The 22,575-nt window shown below is 36.8% G+C and overlaps 1 protein-coding gene and 1 pseudogene across 5 annotated transcripts in view; one reads left to right on the top strand and one right to left on the bottom strand.

Annotated features, from left to right (window-relative positions):
* The window catches only part of UBE2E2 (ubiquitin conjugating enzyme E2 E2), a 386,977-nt gene that overhangs the window by 125,289 nt on the left and 239,113 nt on the right, over nucleotides 1–22,575 (top strand). The gene's annotated exons all lie outside the window — the stretch shown is intronic.
* LOC112849308 (elongation factor 1-alpha 1-like) lies at nucleotides 10,477–11,944 on the bottom strand (annotated as a pseudogene).

The raw sequence follows: 22,575 nt of genomic DNA, 5'->3' as shown, positions 1-22,575 counted from the left end.
GTAATTTGTCCCTTCCTGACTGACATACTTTTGTCAGGGTAAGAGGGCAAGAGATGCTCTATAAACCAGATTTTGGCCTGGCAGGAAGGCCCTGTGTAGCCCTGCAGGAGTAAAAGAATGACTAACATACACTCATCACCTTAGAGATTCTTTTCAAAACAAATCTGATCCTATACTAGAAAAACCTAGCCTATGTTTCTCTGAGACATTTGCATAAACTAGTGGCTAACGATCATTTGACATTTTCTGTTCACAGACATTGAATTTTATGGATTTATTAGGATATTGGATAGCTTTTCTCATTTTGCTAACAGGATGTATTTCTACACATTTCTTTCCACATTTACCTGGAAAAAAGTCATATCTGACCATCTGATTTGAATCCAGTGCTAATGTATACCATAACCTTATCCTGAACCTGTAAACTTATGCTGAAAGTACAGACTTTGGATTGGATTGTTTTGTTTTGTTTTGTTTTGAGAGAGAGAGAGAGACAGAGTGCCAGGGCAAGGGAGGAGAGAGAGAATATTAAGCAGGCTCCACACCCAGCGGGGAGCCCTATACAACTTTCTCTCGGGATTGTGAGGTCATGACCTGAGCTGAAATCAAGAGACCAGTGCTTAACCAGCTGAGCCACCCAGGCACCCCTGGATTGTTTTTAATGTGGGAAATAGAAACAAAAGAGAACAAGCAGGGTTATAGAGAGATTTTATAAAAGTTTTCATTAGAGAACAAGAATTAAATAAAGATTTAAAATAATTAATAATTATTAATTAAATAATAATTAAAGAAATAAATAAAGTGCCTTTCCAGTTAGGACAGCAGAAAGCATCAAGGTTTTATTCACTAATACCACTAACATATCAGTGACAACACTGTGGACTCTCTCAGTGAGTCACAGAACAAAACTAGTGAAAATGAAAATATAGTTCAGTTCAAGTAGTTCACAACTTCAGAACCAGTTATATTTCAAAACTTGGTCTGTCCACCTCAGTGCTTAGTGTCTGGAATTCACTTACTCAAATTATTTTGTATACTGGTATTAAAATCCCATGATTGTTCGTTTTTTGAAAAGTTACAGTATACCTGAAATCAAGAATATCTTCAGCAGATTCAGTTCTGAATCAAGGGAAACCATACTCAAAGGTGTAATAAAAGAACCAATATCTACACCATTTAAAGAATCTCTGAGGGGTGCCTGGGTGGCTCAGTCAGTTAAATATCCAATTCTTGATTTTGGTTTAGGTCATGATCTCACAGTTTGTGGGATCAAGCCCCACATCAGGCTCCTCAGGGACAGAAGGGGCCTGCTTGGGATTCTCTCTCACTCCCTCTTCGCTGCTCCTCTTCAGCTCCCATGCGCGTGCACACACACACACACTCACTCTCTCTCTCTCTCAAAATAAATAATACACTTTAAAAATATGGATATAAAGGGCACCTGGGTAGCTCAGTTGATTAAGCATCCAACTTCGGCTCAGATCATGATCTCACGGTTCGTGTGTTCAAGTCCCGCATCAGGCTCTTTGCTCAGAGCCTGGAGCCTGCTTCAGATTCTTTGTCTCCCTTTGTGTCTGCCCCTCCCCCACTTATACTCTGTCTTTCTCTCTCTTTCTCAAAAATGAATAAACATTATTTTTTCACCTGTAATTATTAGAGGCTGATTATGATATTTATTATACATTAATAAAGAAAAATTGAGAACTTACCCACAAAAGTTTTGCCACCAACAGCTTACATACCAAGCCTGAGCAGCATGAGTTTGACTTGCTGGTCCCTGCAAAGGATGGGGTTTGCTTAGGTAGCATACATGTTTTAGGGTTTGGAAGGACAGAGCAACACTCATACTCAGCTTTAGCATCACGTGTGTATTTTAGAGGGATAATCAGTACCACAGTAGGATTATCAGGTGGGGCACACATAGCTTTGAAATTGTTTAAAAAAACATCTTACAATGAAATTTCTGTACATACTAATGAAAGTAAAATACATGTGATTTTAAAATAAACTATGGTATTTTTTAACTCATTCGTGGTTAGCATTCAGTATATTCTGCTTACTGACTATTTCCTTGTTATGTATATAAACATCATGTGTGTGAGACTTTATATCGTTATTTTAAGAAACTTGTGTGGTTTTCTGTTCTGCTTTTAATATCTCTCAGCTGTAGTCATAGATCTCACATTATGGCAGATTAAAAAAATATTATGAGAGGAATAATTAAATTTAAGACACCAAAAATAGGTGTTGGGAGTAGTGATTATATGTGTCTTCATTAACAATAACTTCATTGTTGTTTCTAGGGAGAAAAATTAAGTACAGGCTGTCACCTCATATAGATGCACATACAAGAGGTGTATAAAAGTTGTTGACAACTTGAAATTCCAAATATTGTAATCAAAATTAAAAATTATATAATGTTTATTAAGCTCTATTCATACACCAGGGACTGTGCCAAGCACCGTAATGCATTTAATTGTCTAAAAAGCCCTAAGGGAAGGTCATCTGAGTGGCTCAATCAGTAGAGCATGCGTCTGTCGATCTTGGGGTGGTGAGTTCAAACTCCACATTGGGCATTGAGCCTAGTTAAAAAAAAACCCTAAGGGAGGTAAGGAACTGAGCCTTGAAAAGTTTAAAATAACTTGCTTAGTTAGAGGTCACCCAGCAAGTAAGCGGAACAGGTGAAATTCACGCACTATTGGATTCCAGAACCTCAGCTCTCCACACTTTCAATGCCAGATTCTAAAAAATCATCTTTCACCACATCCTCCCAATATTCTGCATAATGGCTATGATCTAATAAATGGACCACTGACTGATCTAGTAGGTGAGGGAAACCATTGAGCTGGGTCTTACCCTTGCTTTCATATCAGAGCTTTTGTATATCATAGAGTATTTATCTTATTATGAAAATGATCAGGCAATGGTACCATCAACAGTACCATTACTGATTGCCTAAAATTAGTATTATAGTGATCAGAGTCCCATCATAATACACTGAAGGTGCAGGCTGAAACATGTATACACAGCTATTCCTGCTTCAGTGTGCTTGCTACATTAGACTTTTATATATATATAAACATATATATATACATATATATATACACACACACACACATATATATATATAACTCATTTCACTTATATGGGTACTGAGACTCAGCTGATTGAGTGCAATGCAGATAATGCATGTCAGAGGTTTGATTTCCTTTCTTTTACTTCCTTGTAGATAGTTAGCTATCTGTGGTCAGAGTGGGAATATGGGCTCAGTGTCAGCCAGGTGCATGGTATGTGTGGGTGAGTATAGTAATTAGAGAAAAGCAGACTAACATCCAAATCTAGGAGAGATGCCTGAGACTGGAGTTGATAAGAATCCACATAAAATATCTAAAAAGCTCCTCAGAAGCAACATAGTCTGTCTTGTGATTTAAAGACAAGTTTTTCAATATATATTGTTAGGTAGTGGCCTACTTAAAATCTATTCAGGGGCGCCTGGGTGGCGCAGTCGGTTAAGCGTCCAACTTCAGCCAGGTCACGATCTCACGGTCCGTGAGTTCGAGCCCCGCGTCAGGCTCTGGGCTGATGGCTCGGAGCCTGGATCCTGTTTCCGATTCTGTGTCTCCCTCTCTCTCTGCCCCTCCCCCGTTCATGCTCTGTCTCTCTCTGTCCCATAAATAAATGGAAAAAAAAAATCTATTCAGTAGAGGAAATCTACAAATAGGGGTTTTATGACAAAGGATATGCACGATATGTACATTTAATTTATATACATTCCTTTACATAAATGTTCATTTAAATAAAAATACTGTAATTAAAATACTTTAAAATTTTATTTGGATTATGTATTTTATGTCACATTTTACTAAACATTGTACATTTATGTTAATATTGTTTTGCAGAATTTGCATATACTCTAATTTATAGGCTATTTATGGAATTTTTATGGGCATTTTGACTATAGATAATTTTTGCCTTATGTACTAACTTTAGAATCAACTTACAAACCAGCTGTGACTCTAGAGTACAGAAGAGGTGGATATAATAGTAACTGCAGTAAGAAGAATCGTCATGGATCTGAACATGTTATAATTTAAAAATTTTTGTAGAGTGTCTAGAATGTATCCAAGAGCAAAGATGTCCTAATTACAGATAGCTGGTTCTGTATACAGAAATAGGCAGAAAAAAGGGAAAGACAATTTATTTTTTTAAGTTTTTTTACTTATTTTGAGAGAGGGAGAGTGCAGGTCAGGGAGGGGCAGAGAGAGACGGATAGAGAAATCCCACGCATGTTCCTTGCTGACAACGAAGAGCTTGATGTGGGGCTCAAACTCAAGAACCATGAGATCATGACCTGAGCCAAAACCAAGAGTCAGCCGCTTAACCAACTGAGCCACCCAGGTGCTCCAGGAAAGATAATTTATTAACCAGGAATGAGTTGAGAGAAACCTACCTTAAAATGTATCTACTAAAAACCCACCTGAAGTATAATTTGGTTTCCTAGCTATAGGATTCTACCTAGTGGAAAGAATTGGACCTCATCTATACATTTAACCACTATATGCCATTCACACATTAATTGTAGCCTGGCTTGTATTTGTATATTGTCCAAGCCCCCTCACCAAATTATGAACTCATTGAGGACGGGGATGGTTTTTCACCTTTATATTCATTGTAGTGCTAGCAACTAAGAAACATCAGGTGAATATTTCTGGTTCTTGGATCAGGTAGCATTCCCATGGCAAATTAAAATGTGATTCACTAGTTATAAATCAATCTCTTGTGAATTTGGTTAACACAAATGAATTTCCTGGAGTTTCATTCCCATGGGTGAACTGATAAAATTAGATTTCAGTAGAATAGTACATATATCAGGAGGGCACAGGGGACAAAGTTTCTAATAAATTCCTGTAAATGCGCTGCACATTTCTCCAGTGCATATCAGTGGGATTTTATAAAAAGCTAACCCTCTTATTGTACCACATTCTCTGATGTTTTGTTACTCTTATGATGTCCAAATAGGAATGAGTATGTATTTCTTTTAATGTTTGCCTTTTATTTTTGTAGAATAACATAACTCTCCACTTCTTGAATGGTTTTTAAAGTGTATATATATAGAAGAAAGATATAATCTTTATATAATCTAGAGAGTTAAAAAAATTTTTTTACATTTATTTATTTTTGAGAGTGAGAGAGAGGGAGCACAAGTAGAGTAGGGGCAGAGAGAGAAGGAGACACAGAATCCGAAGCAGGCTCCAGGCTCTGAGCTTTCAGCATAGAGCTGGACACAGGGCTCAAACTCACAAACCGTGGGATCATGATCTGAGCTGAAGTCAGACACTTAACCGACTGAGCCACCCAGGCACCCCAATGTAATCTAGAGACTTTAAAAATTAGAATCAAAAATGGACAGAAATAATAATTGAATTTAGCAATCCCTAAAGGCAAGAGGCAGCAGGTTCCATCTTGAGAATCCCAGCAGATCTGTGATCTGTATACTGTGGATATACTTAGCAGGCTGGTGTTTTGAGTAGGAAGATAATAGTTTTTAATTGGCTCATCACTGAAGTTTCATCCTGAAAGGAGAGAAATGAACTTAGAGCCAATATTAACAGGTGATAATTAAATTATGGGTTCTGCATGCTTAATATCCTACACTAAAGGCAAGATGAGGCAACTGGAGGCCATTAACTTTAATAATTAGAGTCAGTATCTCTCTTAAGTAGGATTTTATAGTACATTAGCAATGGATGATTAGTATTAAATCAGAAAATAAACTGTTTTCTTACCAGAGCATGTTTTACTAATTCCAACTTCATACCTATGCATTTAAATGCATAGAATAATTTATATGAACTAATCGGTCTTCAAAAGTAAATAAAAAGATAAATGTAAAACATCTGTCGAAACCTAAAATTGATATCTCTGTTTTTAAACAGTCTGTTTTCTACATTTATTATGGGTTAAAAACAATATCCAGAATGAAGGCTTATGGTTGGTTAACTTTAATCATGAAGAACTGGAAATAAAATGAAAACATTTAATTTTATTATTAAAGCTGAAGAATCCCTGATTGAAATGTTCAGGTATTCCTTTGTAAAGATTTTATGCCATTATCTTTGACCTTAATGTTTTAAAATATTAGGTGGTTATTCCACATTAATTGTATGGGCATTGCTATAGATATCATGTAGGAATTATATCTCAGTAATGATAGTACTCTTTCCAAAGAGTGTTTTATTTTGAAGAACACATAATGAGTGTCTATATTTATTATATGTGTGTATGTGTGTGTGTGTATATATATATGTATGTATGTATGTATGTATGTATTTATATTTAAGTTTCTTTATTTTGAGAGAGAGAGCGAGCATGTATGAGCTTGATCAGGGGAGGAGTAGAGAGAGGGGGAGAGAGAATCTCAAGCAGGCTCCCTGCTGTCAGTGCAGAGCCTGACCTAGGGTTCAAATACAAACCATGAGATCATAACCTGAGCTGAAATCAAGAGTTGGATGCTTAACTGACTGAGCCACCCAGGTGCCCCTACAATATGTATTTTTAAATGTTTGTTTGTTTTGAGAGAGTGTGTGTGTGAGAAGGGGAGGAGCAGAGAGAGAAGGGGAGAGAGAGAATCCCAAGCAGGCTCCACACTGTCAGCATAGAGCCCGATGCACACAACCTGAGCTGACATCAAGAGTTAGATGCTCAACCGACTGAGCCATCCAGACACCTCTGTCTTTATAATATTTTTAAACATTACTGCTACTACATTAACTTTGAAATACTTAATGTCATGGGATGCCTGGGTGTCTCAGTCAGTTGAGCCTCTAACTCTTGATGTCAGCTCAGGTCATGATTGCAGGATCTTGAGATCAAGCCCTGAGATCAAGCCCTGCAATGGACTCTGTGCTAGGCATGGAGTCTGCTTGAGATTCTCTTTTTCTCTCTTCCTCTGTTCCTCTCTCCCACTTAGTCTCATTTTCTCTCTCTCTCTCTCTCTCTCTCTCTCTCTCTCTCTCTCTGTCTCTCTCTCTCTGTCTCTCTCTCTCTCTCTGTCTCTCTCAAAAAAAGTGTCATATGTTTATATTTGGGGCTTTTGTTAAACAATCCCTGCCTCTCTTGAGAAGTCCATTTTTATTATGACTTAGAGTGACCACATAAGTTACCATGGAGACTTTTGGGGAGTTAAAGAGGATGCTTTTATAAAAAATGAATATGTCAGGACAGTAGGTAGAAACCAGGAAGTATATCACCCCATTGTAATAGTAGACCATTATTATAACACAGTACCTGAGTTATTATACTTCCTAATTGCTCAAGCACAGAATCCCTGGAGAAATGCTTGCAGAATCCATGCTTGGGAGAACAGAAGTGCATGTTTCCTCCTTGCTACATACAGTGTTAGATTTGGGTTCCCTCAACTCCAAGCCACCAGAGGTACTTTTGTTGTTGTTTTCACTTTGGTGTCTCCAGCACCCAGGAGGGTGCCCTGCACATGAAGATGAAACTAGCAGAATCCTGGGGTTCAGACCAAGAGAAGAGTGTGCTAGAGCTGTGTAAAGTGGTGGTTGGAAATGAAAGGAATTGGAAGCAGAGGAAAAGGGAAACTGAGCTGTCCTTGTTTCAACTCCACAGAAGGATATTCCATTATTACTGTTCTTACAGAGTAGCCAGAATTTGAGCTGGCTTTCCTTCTTTTCCATTTTCATTAATCTAGTCTTACACTCAGTATCTACTCAGAGCAAGACAAAGACCCCTCGTAAGAGTAATTGGTTCACCAGGGTTCAGTGAGCAGTGGATTGCATCTGATGTGATGTCCATGGCTAGTTACAAGTAGAACAGTCACTGAGATACTCCTTTATCTGGACATATAACCTATAATTAATCCATACCTATACAATTCTTACTTATTTCAAACAGGTCTATAATCTCAGAAAAATAATAGTATGAGTAGGTTCACTCAGTTTTTCTCTTGTTCCAGTGATTTTCACAGCAATGCCTCTGTGCTCCTAGAAAAAAAGAAATGTCTTATAGCTTCACATTATCTTTAAATGTGCTTTTATTGTGTGCTTATCTGCACTTACAGTCTTTCAATGTATAGACCCCATGGTGCATGCACGATTTGTAAAATGGAGAATCCATGTAAGGAAGTTAAATGTGGAAAAAAGAAAAAAAAAATCAAAACAGAGTACAAATAGCAAGGTTAAATTGAATGCTGTTAACCCCCTGCTGACACCAACTAATAGTGCAGAAGCAACAGCAGGAATCTGAAACGGAGGTTAGCGTTGGGAAATTTCCATTCATGACAGTTATAAATGAAATACACTGCCTAGTTTTTCTTCCTAGGGTATCACCTTAAAGAGCATTTTAAAAGTAGCATCAAAGACAATACCAAGTGTATATCCAGTAGAAATAACAAAAGAAAAATTTAAACAATATCTTAGTCTGAAACCCCCCATTAGAATTCAGGTGAATTTATTTCCTGCCTTTAAAAAATTGATATACTTTACATACAGCAAAATGTGTAAATATTAAGATTTCTTCCTACATTATACAGCTCAGTGACTTTTAAGATAGAAAGAAACCCATGTAATCAGCAATTAGATCAAAGTACTGAACATTATTACCACCTTAGAAACTTTCCTCATGCCTTTCAAAACCACATCTGTTATTATTTAGAAGTTTTGTTTCTCTAGTTATTCTCAGTTTACCTCCAGCTCTATATAAACTACCATGTCTGTTTCAAAATTACAGGCTTAGGAGTGCTTCCTGCTGCCATCTTCTCTCCCCGATATATTTCCAGAACATTTCTCTTCTGCTTTTGACCTTATTCCTTCATATCCTGTTCAATGAAAAGCAGCTCTTATTTTGTGGATAAATAAATTATTAGGTAACAAGGACAGTCACCTGGGTAGAAAATTTGCTGTTGTGAGAATATACTTAGTTAAGAAAATATAAAGAACCAATTAATGATATTGAGTGAAAAATATAAAATATCCCTAATGCTGTATGTGGGGTATTGATATTTTAACAAATCAAAAAACATCCATTAAAAATATGTTCACAACTGGTTGTAGATTTAGTTAAGTGTATAAAATGCTAGTCACTCACACTCATTTTATCCTTACTCCATCTGTTAAGAAGCTTAGAATTCTGTAAGCAATAGCCTCGTTTATTTTTCTTTTCTGTTTTCACTTCTCCCTTTTTTACAAGCATACTATTCTTGAGTATAGTTTTCATTTGCCTATTCATCTTCCTCCTGCTATTTTCCACTGGTATTCTGCGAGTGTCTTTCTTCATCTCCTTTCCCTCCTGTTTCTAGAACTCGGCACATTCATTTTCTTTATATTCAAATGAATCTGGTAGTTCTCCCTCCACCACTGGTGAAGCTAATGATTTCCTCCATCTCCAACGCAAGTCCTTAAATATTAAAATACCATTCTCAGCAGTTCCCTATTTTCTTATCATTTCAAAGAACACCTCTCTCCATCCTTCCTTTCACATCACTCCTATGAAAATACAGTAAAATTCATTTAGAAAGTTTTGAACTATCATGAATTTGTTTCTGTTCTATTTCCTAGAAACTTCATATACAGAGTCTATATATATAATACCAGGGTATTCACTTTCTAGATTCCCTTTGTTTTAAATTTACTCAGTGTTTCTTGAATTATCTAAATTACCATTACATTATCTTGTTAATCCATTTCAGTGTTTTATGTTTTGACTTTAAGCTGCTAAGTAGCAGGGATAGGTGCCTACTGAATTCATGTTGAACAGTGCATCACTAGAGCAGCCCAGGAAACATTTAGATAGTGATTCAAAACAGGGACAAACTTAAGACAAAGACAAAAAAAGGGAAATCTGATAGAAAAATAATACAGAACTGAGATGAGAAAGACAAAGTTGTACAAAGAGTGTAGATAGGTTAATAGAAAAAATTAAAGAAGCAGGGTCATTAGGGCTACTAAAACAAAATAAAACAACCCTCCCCCCCCCCCCCCCATCCCCTGCTATTAGTAAAAAAGTTAGGGAAACAAAACATGGGACAGATCAGAAAAGTGTTCCTGAACTGATAATAGCTTGTGAGGAATTTTCAAGCTCTAAAGCAGTGATTAACAATGGAAAGAGCTTACGTTTTCCATTTCCACATCAGGCTATTTGTATCTAACGAGGCAACAGATATAAATTATGGGAGATTTGAGAGGACTAAACTTTGTTTTAAGGAGTCTCAAGTGTGTGACAGATTTTCAGTCGTTTCCCTTAAGTACTGATTTTTAAAAACCTAGTAACTTAAAACTGACCTCCCCCCACAAATGGTCCACAAAACATTCTTCTTTACTTCTGAAGGTTTTATGATGCATTATTATCATTAACCGGTCTTCTGCTATTAAACTGAAATGACCAAATGAGACAAACAGTTCTGAGAACATTCTTCTACCACTGATTAAGACTGGGTTGCCAGATATTAGAAATAAGTCATTTAGTTTTCTGAGCTTTCTGAGCAGACTTGGTGACCTGGCTAGCTCCACCAGCCTTCGTATCCACTGCTTTGATAGACAAGCACAGCAAGTACCTGTCACGTGTCATTAATAGCAAAACAACCCAGAGGAAGATACTTAGAGAAGCTCACAACTATGGGCTTGCCAGGAATGATATCAATGATGGCAGCATCCCCAGATTTCAAGAATTTGGGGCCATCTTCCAGCTTCTGCCCAGAATGGTGATCTATCTTCTTCAGCTGAGCAAACTTGTGAGCGTTGTGAGCTGTGTGACAATCCTGCACAGTGCATAGCCAGCACTGATTTGGACTGGATGGCTCAGGATGATCACCTGAGCTGTGAAGCCAGCTGCTTCCATCCGTGGTTATCTTTGCTGTCACCAGCCACATTGCCACGACGAACGTTTTGGGACACACACTTGACACTGAAGCCCACATTGTCCGCAGAAGAGCTTCACTTAAAACTTCATGGCGCATTTCAACAGACTTTCTTTCAGTTGTAACATTAACTGGAGCAAAGGTGACCACCACGTCAGGTGTGAGAACATCAGTCTCCACAAGGACAGTGCCAGTACCACCAATATTGTAGATGTTCTGGAGGGGCATTAGATGTGTTAGTGGCAGGATGCCATCCAGAGCTTCAAGTGGCATGGTTCCACTGACATTGCCATCTTTACATGTGACTTTCCATCTCTTGAACCAAGGCATACTAGTACTTGGCTCTGACATGTTATTACCATTCCAACCAGGAATTGGCACAAATGGCGGGGTTGTAGCCAATTTTCTTAGTGTAGGTGTTGACTTCCTTAATGATTTCCTTGTGTCTCTTCTGGCTGTGGGGTGGCTCAGTGGAATCCATTTTGTTAACACTAACAATTAGTTGTTTCATACCTACTATGTAAACCAGAAGGGCCTGTTCCTGGGTCTGCCCATTCTTAGAGATACCTGCTTCAAATTCACCAGTACCAGCAGTAACAGTCAGGACAGAAGGTTCAGCCTCAGTTATGCCTATAATCCTGTGTGTGTGTGTGTTAAATATTTTATTTGAAGTAATCTCTGCACCCAACATGGGCTTGAACTTAACACTTCCAGGATCAAGAGTTGCATGCTCTACTGATTGAGCCCATCAGGTGCCCCTATAATCATGTTTTTGATGAAGTCCCTGTGTCCTGAGGCATCAGTGATGGAAAAATAGTGCTTATTGTTCTCAAATTTCCACATGGATATATCAGTGGTTATACCATGTACACATTCGCCTTCCAATTTATCCAAGACCCAGGCATACTTGATGGGGCCCTTTCCCATCTCAACAGTCTCCTTTAAAAATCTTTGGATGGTTCTTTTGTCAATCCTACCACATTTTTAGATCAGAGAGCCAGTAGTGGTTGTAAACTTGCACTCATCTGTGTGTCCAGTGATGATGTGTTGAATCTTTTCCTTTCTCATTTTGGCTTAGATTTAGTGGTGGTTTTTGTGACACCTGTGTTCTGACAGGAGGTTTGTTGCAAAAAAGCAAGAGGATTTTTTAAAAAGATTATATAAAATTAACTTAGAATTGCCAGCGTAGAAGCTTGGTTTAGGGATTAGGGACCTATATAAATATGAAATAGCTGCAATTACACTTACTAGGCTACAATTACAAAAGATCAGTTTCCATGCTTCAGGGCATAAAAAGATCACTGAATGTGATCAAAATGAAATGTCTCATTTCTGTATGTTTCTGCCCAAGTATGCAACTCATGGGACCTTAATGCCTGCCTCTAATGCAAGACAGAAATATATTCAAAGCAGAAAACCAGACATGATGGCTGGATGGCTAGCTTCAATATGGCAATTCTCATATTCCCAAGAGCATATCCAAAAGTATGCTTAGTGCCTGAGCAGGTTTGGTGGTTTGGAGATGTGCTGAGAAATAATAATAGAGCAAGTCCCAGGGACATGATGTACCAAACATATGATAATACGTATGTGAAATAATAACTTGCAAGAAAATGGCAGCTTTAAAGAGCGTAATCCCATTATTTTTCTTAGAGAATATAAGAAGCCAAAAAATCTAAGCCTAAAAGACAGTTCATTGAAAACCTTATACATAAGAAATGTTACATTATTTAATTATACATGCTAGAGAGCAGCAAAGAAAAAAAAACCCCAAAAACCCAAGGCAATAAAAGCATTAACTTCTGAAGTTTTACCTCATCTTAAGAGGCATTTTTCCAGAAAGGCCATTATTCCTGGGACCACAAAGTTGTGTGTGCCTAATGGGCTAATTTTAGACTCCTTCTTCATATACTGTTTGGTGTTAAAGAGATTTTTAATTTTATTTTTTATTTTTTTTAATTTACATCCAAATTAGTTAGCATGTAGTGCAGCAATGATTTCAGGAGTTGATTCCTTAGTGCCTCTTACCCATTTAGCCCATCTCCCCTCCCACAACCCCTCCAGTAACCCTCTGTTTGTTCTCCATATTTAAGAGTCGCTTATATTTGGTCCCCTCCCTGTTCATTATTTTTGCTTCCCTTCCCTTGTGTTCATCTATTTTGTCTCTGACAGTCCTCATATGAGTGAAGTCCTATGACTTTTGTCTTTCTCTGACTAATTTCATTTAGTATAATACCCTCCAGTTCCATCCACGTAGTTGCAAATGGCAAGATTTCATTCTTTTTGATTACCGAGCAATACTCCATTGTATATATATACCACATCTTCTTTATCCATTCATCCGTCGATGGACATTTGGGCTCTTTCCATACGTTGGCTATTGTTGATAGTGCTGCTATAAACATTGGGGTGCATGTGTCCCTTTGAAACAGCACCCCTGTATCCCTTGGATAAATGCCTAGTAGTGAAATTGCTGGGTCGTAGGGTAGTTCTATTTTTAGTTCTTTGAGGAACCTCCATACTGTTTTCCAGAGTGGCTGCACCAGCTTGATTCTCGTGAAGAGATTTTTTACACAATACAAACAGTTTCTGTGACCAAAGGCCATGATCAGAGCTGCTCTTTGAATAAGAAATAATACTTTCAAATAACTAAAAATTTGCTAAAGGCTGAATTGAGACTAGATTCTGAAATTCCTGATTCCATAGTTATGAAAGACTGTAAAATATCTGGATTTCCTCCATTCAACGCATGTGTATATCAAAGCTGAATGAATCCTGGTATTTTAAAGTAATGGGTTGTAGAGAAGTAGACTTTGTTAAATAAATGCAATTCCAATGGCAATCACAGGTTTCCATTAGATAGACATTGGGAAATAGTGTACCATCCTCTTTGAAAATAGTAAGTTGTTAGAATTGGATGTACTTTATGAGGTTAAAGCATTTTTTAAAAACATTACAATGTTTTGTGATGTTTTTGAAATTCCAATTTCATTAATTCCACATGTTCCATTCCAGATTTGGTTCTTGAATCTCCACTACAGCAAGAGTATATATTTGTGGAATATTTTGCAGTAACAAACAAGAGGAAGAAACATAGTTTTTATAAGATTCCTAATAGCCAGTGTATATAAACCTAGCAACCTATTTCTACAAGTGTCAGCTAATCAAATTTTTATGTATTTTATATGTACCACAAAACGTAATTTTTAAGAGGAAACTCTGAAGTGAGTGCTTCTTTATAGCAGAGAAAGACCACAACTTGAGGGATAGAATGGTTTGCCTTTAGCTCCTAAAACACTCATCACCTATCTGAATTTCCTCAGTTTCCTTATCAATGAAATCAGGGTGATTAACACTGACCTTGCTAGGTTGTGGGAAGGATTACTATGGAAACTGCTGAGTAGAGCAACTGGCAGAGTAGGAGCTTCACAAATGGCAGATACCGTCACTACCACCACCATCATCTTTTTTGTCATTTCATAGCTGGCTTCTGCATTAATTCTAATGTCTATAAGGTGAACTCCACACATAATGATATACGTAACTAAAGGAGATTAAATGAAATGTTCTATTAAATGTTCAGAAACAGTAATCCATACAAGTTCCTACAGGAACAATCCATAGGAAAACTAAAGCCATTACAAAATGAAAATAGTGCAGAAACAACTACTTACAAAATTAGTCCTAATGCAGATGTTATTTCTCCATTTAATACCAGTGTCTGTGTGTGTGTGTGTGTGTGTGTGTACACACACACACGCTCATCCTATCAAAGACTTTGGTTTCTCAATAAATACAAGGCAAATTCAATTCAGTTATAAAGTGAAATGGAAGTCATTCAAAAAATTTACTGTAATGAGTTAAAGCAGTGATGAGGTACTGCTGGGATCACAATCCAGGCCACCAATGAATGACAAAATCAACAAGGATGATGACAAAGTAACTTCTTCAGAAGGACTTGATTATCAAAGAAGAAGGCCTTAAAAAAAATCTGATGAAGCGGGTGCCTGGGTGGCTTAGTCAGTTGAGCGTCCGACTTCAGCTCAGGTCATGATCTCGTGGTTTGTGAGTTCGAGCCCTTCGTCGGGCTCTGTGCTGACAGCTCAGAGCCTGGAGCCTGCTTTGGATTCTGGGTTCTCTCTCTCTCTCTCTCTCTCTGCTCCTCCTCTGCTCATGCTCTGTCTTTCAATAATAAATAAATGTTAAAAATTTTTTTTAAAAACCTGATGAAGCCTTTATCTTTTTGTAAAAAAATGATGTGTTACTGTAATGTAAAAGTCAAATATGCAGTTTAAAAGTCTAGTAATTTACTATCGTGCATACAATTATGCCAATAAAATAAACATTCAATTTTTACTATTCTGTTAACTAGAAAAGATTTTATAATGTTACAGATTTTCTCAGAGTAAAAATCAACGTTTTGAAAAATTTTTAGTTTTAATTTCTCACAATTTACTCTGAACATTTGGTCCCAATTTAAAGTGATTTCACTTTAAGGAGGCTTTTCATAAAATTATCCTATTATAAGTACCTCCAAATACGAAAAAAAATTTGTATAAAAATTATTAAAAATTTTAAGTTACATCAAGTTATATAGAAGGCACTTTGTGTTATCCTCAGTACTCAAATATGTGATTCTATATTAAAGTGGTTCTATGGTTACATAAAGAGTATCCAACAATATCTTAAACTTATAGAAAATAATTTCTCTGAGGAGTTCAAATTGCTTCATACAAAATTTATAAATTGGTTCATCTTTGGCCTGAAATAACTTCTAATTTTTTCCCTGCAGCGAAGACCACTTTTCATTTAAAATAGGCTAAAATCCTAAAGGAATAACCATGACCAACCCCAAACTAGTAATCTTTTCAAATATAGTTGCACCTCATTTATCTGACACCACTGGACAATGAAGTATTAAACTGGAAAACTTAACTGTGAATCTGAAGCTGGTCCTGATAGGTCTTCCCCATACCTCCTCAGGAATATTTCATTATTTTATCTTCTGTGCTACCCAATAGTGTTTAGAACATAACCGATAAAATACTACATTGTATTTGAATTATTTGCTTATATGTCTGTGTGAACCATTACATAGCAAACTCTTTGAGGACAAAGGACATGTTTTATTCATCCTTGTATCCACAGCATTCAGTGCAAGTCTAGCACAAGTAGAAATGCAATTAATCTTTGTCACATAGAGGAAAGAAGGAGATGGGGAGGAAGGGCTCGACCTTATTTTTAACAGTGAATAGTTTTTTAACAATAATCTCTCTGAATGATAGCACTTTTGTTTTTCTTAATGTATAGAGTGAACTAAACATGCTTATTTAACTTTTTTTGGATGACTAAGGGTCATAGTTTGTAACATTAATTATCACTCTGTGCCTTCTTAATGATGCGTTCTAGTACTGTTCAAATACTGAGGTTGATCTTCCCAAGAATTCATTACTGTGGGGCTTTCCAATTGGGGATACCTCTTCTCATCTACAGGAAGAACTGAAAGTTGACCAGGAAAACCAGTTAAAGAAGCACTTTACATCAGTAGCCTTTACACTGAGGATAGTCATGGGTACACCTGGGGCAGCTGGCTCTGTGGCAGCTTGAGGTCTTCTCCACATTCCTGAGGATTCAGGTTTACTTCTACATTCAGAGTTTAGAAAACTAGCTCATATTTAATTCCACTATCTATGTTTCATAAAATTTTCCCTCCAAAGTACACTAGAATTCCAAATTTTCAAAATGTCCTCCAGTTGCACCTATAATTTTTTAAGTAATTAGTGTTTGATTACATAAAAAACAAAAACATCTTAGTGCTCAATTAAGAATTACACAAAGATGAAAATGTATCATTTTGCAATGACCACAGGAAGGCAAAAAAGGAAACATTCTGTATCTTAATTATTGGTTTTTGACATGCTCCAAGTGTGTATTTTGTAGATCAAGTCCATTTCAAGTCCATTTGATGTGCTAACCATCAAAGCAGTTTCCAAAGTGCACAGATACCAGTTATAAAGGTCATGAGAAGTTATTCAGAAATTATTTTTCATTGAATTCTAACAGGAGGAACAAGTAGATAGACCTGTGTTTAGAAAAGAACTTTGCACGATGAACTAACACAGGCCCGTTCATATCTGACTCGTGCCTGAGGAACTGAGGTGGTCTCTCTAGGACCCACTGCCTGGTACTATATTGACCTATCTGTATCAGTCGACACACTGAAAACCTGCCACAACTTTTCCCAAAGCAGAGGCTACCCTAGAGCTGACCCCCAGCACTCTGTCACTACCCCAGCAGCACCACAATCCTGGAAGAGTGCAAAGAAACATGAGTGCAAATACACATATTTGCAGAGGTATGAAAAGCCACAGAGAAAGAACCCTGAAAGAAACGTAAGGCTTGTGCTGGTTGAAAACAGGGCTGACTGTAGAATGGGACCTGATCATGGCTCCTTCATGACCACCTCCCTTGCTCCTGCACTCCCACTCCAACTCTTACCAGAGACAGCAGAGTATAGTGAAAAGAATATACATGAGGGTTTGAGTTTTGCTTCTGTCTTGGGCAATTTATTCAAAGTACCTGAACTTCATTTCTCATAGGATTACAGCCAGATTAAATGAGACACCCTGCTAAGAAATAGGTTACCATGCCTTGACATAGGCAAGCACTCAAGCCATGTTCATTTGTGGCACATTAGTGTAAAGCATATGATGTGTGTTTTTTTTTTTTTTTTTTATGTTTTGTTTTGTTTTGCTTTCCTTACAAAACATTGGGGTATTTGAAAACCTATTTTCAATTATCTTGTGATATTCTTACAGTTACCTTTTAAAGAGGTAGATATAAGCAAAATAGAAAGCATGGTTATCTTTAACTGTATAATTTATAAATTACTTTGTAATTTATACTTGTACAACACTTGTATCAATTTGATTCTGACAGTCCGCTTCTTAAAAAAATAAGTTATTGATGTCTTTGATGGAGCTATTTTGAAATTCATTTTCTCCACCTCTTTTAAAGAGGTTTATTATATATTGTGACAAATATATTAGATATGTCTACACTAATTTTATCAGCAGGGCTTAATCAGTTTTATGAACCATCCTATACAAAACTATTTTTTAAAACTAGTTCACTATATTTATTTTGCTCTGAGCCATTCAACAAGGCAGAGTAGCTACACTATTTTATACCAGATGGACATTTTAACCGAACCTTTGTATAAAAGAAAAAAAATTAGCTGATTCAAAACCCTGACAGAACAAGAAAAGGAGTATATGAATATTTTTTCAAGTGGTCTTGCCACCAGTTTTCGTCCCCTTTGAAAAATAGATTTTCTTTGGCTTTGAAGATACTATAATTTCAGATGAAGAATTTCTACCTAAATGTAGATGATACATGTTTAAGAATCGTTAAGAGTCAGACAGTTGCTAGAGTCAAATTACTACCCACCCCCCCTCAAAGATATACCTGTGGTTTCTCTAGTTCCTTTTAGTTATCTCTCTTATTCAGTACATTTATTTTCTTAAAATAGTACTCTGATTTGAGAGCTCTAATGTTGAATTAATGGCTTTAATGGAAAGGCTATGCTCCCAGACTCCTGAAATCCTCTTTGGAATATAATTCCATGTGTACAATTACGACAGAGTTTTAAAAAATCCTAAATCGACCTGTTACACTGAGTACTATTTGGAATTGAAAAGGAATAAAATACTTAAATATTTTCAGTGGATATGCTTGCAGTCTCATTTTTGTGTATATGTACATACATACAACTGAAAATTTGATGTTGTTTTTTGTGCAGTATAACTTAGTCTTTCCTGACTGATAATAGAGATTTAATGTTTGTTCTTTTACCAAAGGCTGGTTCCCAAAGCTACTTGGAATTTATATGAGGTTTGTTCAAAGAGGAGAATAGTCTCAGGCAAAAATTGTACAGAGTGAAGGATAACTGATGGGGAGTAGAGGAACACTTTTGGAGGATATTTAAACCAAGGGTGAGCAGGTAAAGTCAAATACACTTGGATATAGGAAGAGATGAAAGCATCAATAAAAGTAAATTCTGGAATCGAGTTTTCAGGGAACATGTGAAAGTGAAGAGTTTACCTGTAGTTAGTATCAGATTGTACCACCCTAAGTCTGACATCAGGATGAAGCCCTAACCCTAATCTCGCAGCCCTCTTTGACTTTCCTTCAAGTGCATAACTGCAAGTTTAGTCTGTACAATTCTGGGATTTGTTTTCCAACAGGCGCGAAATACTTGTCTACTCCACAGTTGAGTTCTTTGTTACCAGTTGGTTCTTTGTTACCAATGCCTCTTTCTTGCTCTGTCAGTGACTGTCTCACTCAAACTCTTGACCATCTAAATGCACTGGATATGTAGCCACCCTGTTTCCTGACCTCAGTTTCTGACTCATTGCTTTGCCTTGGTCCTGAAGACAGTTCAGAGACTACCTTTGCTTCTCAAAACTGGTAGCTTCATATGCAAAATAAAAACTTTAAGAGATGGTCGAGTATCTAACTGTATAATTCAGAAAATCTTAGCTCATTTTGATGGGAGTTAAAATTTTCTTAATGTAGTTATAGAGGGTGTGTACATATTTTAAATACTGCTTTACAGGGTTAGTGAACAGAGAGACAAAATTGATAGCATAGTATCATATTATAATTAGACATTTTTTAGCATAAGAGGTATACAGTGGCCAATCCCAATCTAGGGTGTGCAGCAAAAGTAACTTTACTTTCTAAACTGGTCTCTTTTTGGTTACAGGCAGCCTTTCTAAATTATGCTGTAAAATACACAATTCATCATGGTGTAAAATACTCAACCTTGCCTTTTCAGAAGGCATCTCAGTTTCTTTTTTCTTTTTTCTTTTCCCTTTCCTTTTCCTTTCCCTTTCCTTTTTCCTTTCCTTTCCTTTTTCCTTTCTCCTTTCCTTTCTCCTTTCCTTTTTCCTCTCCTCTCCTCTCCTCTCCTCCCGTCCCCTCCCCTCCCTCTCATCTCCCAAAATAAATAAATAAACTTAAAAAAAAATAGTCATGATGGCAGGAGGGAGATGTAGGGGTGTGGATAGGGTTGGAGGAGAAGTAAAGAGAAGGGAATAGCATGATTTTTAAAAAGGGTGCATTGGGTAACATTGAAAAAAGCTATTATATTACCCTAAGTTTTAATTGGCCATCAGAGAATGGTATCACTTCAAGAGAAAGGAGTCCCTGATTATGATCTTTCAGTAACCGTAGTACCTAACAGTTGATATGTAACTTAATTTCCATCATCAAAAATTAAGTTAAATCAGAAGTTTTCAGGAATGAACAAAGTTTTCCAGGGTATGTTAAGGAAATAATAGTGTTTTCTTAGGAATTGTTCATGACTCTTATGATGAGTAAAAAAGAAAAATAAAAAGCTATTGAAAACATGGAACTATTCCATATTTTTTAGTGTTGTGAATGAAATTTTATTGATGCTAAAGAAAACACCACTGAATATAGTTTGGGAGAATATTTATACTAGAGAACTTTTTAAAAGTAATTATTTTATTTATTTGAGCGAAAGCGAGCAGGGGAGGGGCAGAGAGAGGGAGAGAGAGAATCCCAAGCAGGCTCCGCACTGTCAGCACGGTGTCAGTGTGGGGCTTGAACTCATGAACCATGACATCATGACTTGAGCTGAAATCAAGAGTCTGACACTTAACCTACTGAGCCACCCAAGCACCCTTATACAAGAGAACTTCATATTAACTAATACACAATGCCTCACAGTCTTTGAAATAGTGAATGCCTTTGTAATTGTGTACGCTTGTATAGCTAAGATTTCACTAGTGATCAGTCAGAATAACTTCATGTCTCGACTAGTGGACTGTTTGCAGGTCTTTGAAAGCCAAATACCTTTCACTGAAAGTTATGCCTTGACAGTTGAAAAATGTCATTTTAAACCTATGTGATAATGTGATGGTAGTACCTGAAAGCAAAATCTGGACCCAGTAGGTTAATTATAAATGAAAGATACTCATCTTACTGCTCTAGGATATTAACAACTCAGCTGAAGGCATTTATAAATGTAGGACACATTTTCAAATAGCTGAATATTATATTTCAGTCAAATAATACTGTTTTTCTATGTCTGAAGACTTCTGTTGAAACTCAACAAGCTGCCAGTTTTTTTTTCACTGTTAATTATTAGCATTAAAAGAAATACACTGTTAGAAACTACCTTTTAAGGAAACGGAAACCCAGAGTTAGGCTTAACATAACAAAGGAGTAGAATGTGTTCTAGTAGAACAACATATGAATCCCACAAAAGGGCTTTCAGTCACAGCACCATGATCAATTAGATCAGCAACAGCTGAAATCTTTAGTTGTGGCTGCTGTTGGTGAGATGTTTTTCTTCCTCCTAGGTGTTCTAACATCAGTTCATCACTTTGCTACACAGTGTCTGAGGCTCTGCTAACCTTAAACACAGAATTGAAAAGAATGAAAGAAAATAAGAAAGTAATCAAAATGAGAGTATCAGTGTTTTGCCTACATATTAATCAAATATACAGCAGCATCTGCTCAAAAAAGGATTGTGAAGAATATTTCATGAAGGTAATTTAAATGCTTAACATGACAGGGGCACCTGGGTGGCTCAGTTGCTTAAGTGTCCGACTTCAGCTCAGGTCATGATCTCACGGTTCGTGGGTTCGAGCCCCATGTCGGGCGCTGTGCTGGCAGCTCAGAGCCTGGAGCCTGTTTCAGATTCTGTGTCTCCCTCGGCCCCTCCCCTACCTCTGCATGCTTGCACACGCTCTCTCTGTCTGTCTCTCAAAAATAATATAAACATTAAAAAAATAAAATATAAATGCTTAACATGACAGTAAACCTAACAAATTATCAGTTTAGTGGTTTCTAATTTTTGATGTCTGGAACTTAGTTTTGTTTTGTTTTTTTTAATTTCTGGAACTTACTTTTCCTCCACCCATTTTCTCCCATGGCTGTTTATCTTGTGAGTAGTCAGTGTGTTAAGATGGAACTCAAGTTCATTTTTAGTTACATAATAACAAAAATGTGTTGGTATTGTGATTATTATTGTGATTGAAATTCCGAAGAATGTTTTGCCGTGTTATTTTTTAAACTACATAAAGTAAATGATATGTAACAAAATGATAAAGTAAAAAAAAATGTTGTATTGGCTCTACTGTACAGAGAGCTACTGAGCCTTGTAAAATGTTGCCTTCATTCATCTGTTCTAAATTTTAATAGTCAATAAGAGTTTAATACAGGGTGTCCACAGGACAGATAACTCACAGTCATCAAGAGTGTGGTGATGGAACCCTTGCCAGTGTTTAGCTGTATCATTCAGTTTTCTGTTTACTACAACCACGGTTATACTCAAGCCTACAAGGATTGCCGTTTAAGTACACTTTCAGGCAGGTGGTCTGCAAATTCAAATGAATCGCAGTTGTTTAATCTCTGTCAGAGGCAGAAATGACCTGTGCGCATGAGTGCAGCTGTACTGACAAACACCTGTTACAGGACAAAATTTCTCTTCCAGTCTTCTGAGGATGTTTTCACCACTCAAGATTGCAGTCGTGGGTGCACAGTTGAATTCAGAACAGTAACACCTTACGTACACAATGTTTTTTTCTTTCCCCACAAACTTTTTTTTTCCAAAAAATTACTTCCTCGTTTAATTAATTCATTCTCTCATTCATCAAACATTTATT

Source organism: Puma concolor, chromosome C2, assembly GCF_028749965.1.
Source record: "Puma concolor isolate L17-30 chromosome C2, mPumCon1.1.hap2, whole genome shotgun sequence".
In the NCBI taxonomy this organism is placed as follows: Eukaryota; Metazoa; Chordata; class Mammalia; order Carnivora; family Felidae; genus Puma; species Puma concolor.
Note: the sequence above shows the minus strand (reverse complement) of the source record. Positions and strands in the feature narration are given on the sequence as shown.